Raw genomic sequence first — 2,500 nt, 5'->3', positions numbered from 1 at the left:
ACAAACATCGCGAGTATCGTTCTAGGTTTCTGTCTATAAAAGGGCAGGCCAAAAGGTGACCGGTTGAGATAAGCATTTTAAGCATACAAACACTTTATTGGAACTTTTGATACAAAAACAAGGTACGTACATGTAGGTTGTACCAACATGGACATCTATGAACGCGTACGCTCGGGCTGCGCCCTCCGTCTTGTACTTTCCTGATCGGTACACAGTTTTGGTGCACTGCTATTCCGACCGGCAACTTGTACCAACATATACATCCATGAACGCGTACGTAGTGTACTTTCCCTGATCGGTACACACTGTTGGTGCACGGCATAAGAAAAGAGCTAAAATGGTCAAACTCAATCCATTTCAACAATAGATAGTCGATAGTAGCTGTGCCGATGAAGTAGGGCACGATGCAAGTTAATGTTGTTTAATGAATAACATGTCCGCCATACATTTCAGTACAAAATTGCTCGGTCAGACCTACAAAGTGCTATATCTCGAATACGAGGCGTCGGACTGGGGGTTGTAGAACAATTTTAAGTTCGTCTAATGATTCTACATCCGATTCTGGATAGCGGTTTTTGACCACTTTTCAATATTTTGTGACACCCCGAACCTAGGGGCAGCTCCTAGCTTTTTCAAAAATGTGCACCGAACGGGCCGGAGAGCTCGTGTGGCTCAAAACATGTTTTTCGCTAAAACACCTCAAAACGTGTAAGGAACGCACCCTAGCTCTTGTTTTTCAAAAGTTATGGCCATTTAAAGTCAGACGGGTTTTGCTTCAAAATAGCAATTTTACCCGTCCCTATGGCCATGCTTTAAATTTTCACGAAAATGCCAGGTCAGACCTAGGGCGGGCCATATCTTGAATACTAAACGTCGCAGACATTGGTCGTAGAACAATTTTAAGTTCGTCTAATGATTCTACATCCGATTCTGGATAGCGGTTTTTGACCACTTTTCAATATTTTGTGACACCCCGAACCTAGGGCAGCTCCTAGCTTTTTCAAAAATGTGCACCGAACGGGCCGGAGAGCTCGTGTAAAACATGTTTTTCGCTAAAACACCTCAAAACGTGTAAGAACGCACCCTAGCTCTTGTTTTTCAAAAGTTATGGCCATTTAAAGTCAGACGGGTTTTGCTTCAAAATAGCAATTTTACCCGTCCCTATGGCCATGCTTTAAATTTTCACGAAAATGCCAGGTCAGACCTAGGGCGGGCCATATCTTGAATACTAAACGTCGCAGACATTGGTCGTAGAACAATTTTAAGTTCGTCTAATGATTCTACATCCGATTCTGGATAGCGGTTTTTGACCACTTTTCAATATTTTGTGACACCCCGAACCTAGGGGCAGCTCCTAGCTTTTTTCAAAAATGTGCACCGAACGGGCCGGAGAGCTCGTGTGGCTCAAAACATGTTTTTCGCTAAAACACCTCAAAACGTGTAAGGAACGCAACCTAGCTCTTGTTTTTCAAAAGTTATGGCCATTTAAAGTCATACGGGTTTTGCTTCAAAATAGCTATTTTACCCGTCCCTATGGCCATGCTTTAAATTTTCACGAAAATGCCAGGTCAGACCTAGGGCGGGCCATATCTTGAATACTAAACGTCGCAGACATTGGTCGTAGAACAATTTTAAGTTCGTCTAATGATTCTACATCCGATTCTGGATAGCGGTTTTTGACCACTTTTCAATATTTTGTGACACCCCGAACCTAGGGGCAGCTCCTAGCTTTTTTCAAAAATGTGCACCGAACGGGCCGGAGAGCTCGTGTGGCTCAAAACATGTTTTTCGCTAAAACACCTCAAAACGTGTAAGGAACGCACCCTAGATGATGAAAAGTGCAATCAGAATGTCAATCGACAACTTTGTTGGGGGTACCATTTTTACTCTACGGGCCAGTAGCTTAGGCGCGCCAACAGCGCTCCTTTCGGGTTCCCATTTTTTGCCCTCCTGGGATTATGATCATTTGTTCATTGCCTACTATAGGAGGGTACCTTGCTACGAGGTCAAACATGAAGATTGCACCAAATCGTAGTTTTTACCTCTATTTAGTCGTAGGAGCATGGTTTGCAGTGGCAGTGGGTCATTAAGCCCCCGTTTGGGTCATACGTCCCTCCGCGATAAAAATCGTCGTATGCCTATAGTCCGAACTAATGAAGCAAAAGTGGTGTCTGGTGGGCTCTGCCGATGATTTTAACCTATGATTTTGAGCTTCCACCCTATCAAAACGTTCCTGAGCAGTACATCACGGGTCTACGGACCCAAAGACTTCGTCGTGATGGTTTCTAGTAAAAAGTTGTAACAGCTAAGGGTTTTGAATACGCGTATATTAACCATTGCTTGAAACTAAGCTTCGTTGTCTTTAAACTCTGCAAGACCAATCGAACTTCTTAGGGAAACCCGAAGGATTCACGCTAAGCTCGATGAGCTATTATGGGTAGTGGTGCATGATCTGGTGTTCCTTGGATCTAATCCAATGAATAAATTTATGAGGGTATAT

The sequence above is a fragment of the Anopheles arabiensis genome (assembly GCF_016920715.1).
Source record: "Anopheles arabiensis isolate DONGOLA chromosome X unlocalized genomic scaffold, AaraD3 X_pericentromeric_contig0031, whole genome shotgun sequence".
Classification (NCBI taxonomy): domain Eukaryota; kingdom Metazoa; phylum Arthropoda; class Insecta; order Diptera; family Culicidae; genus Anopheles; species Anopheles arabiensis.
Note: the sequence above shows the minus strand (reverse complement) of the source record.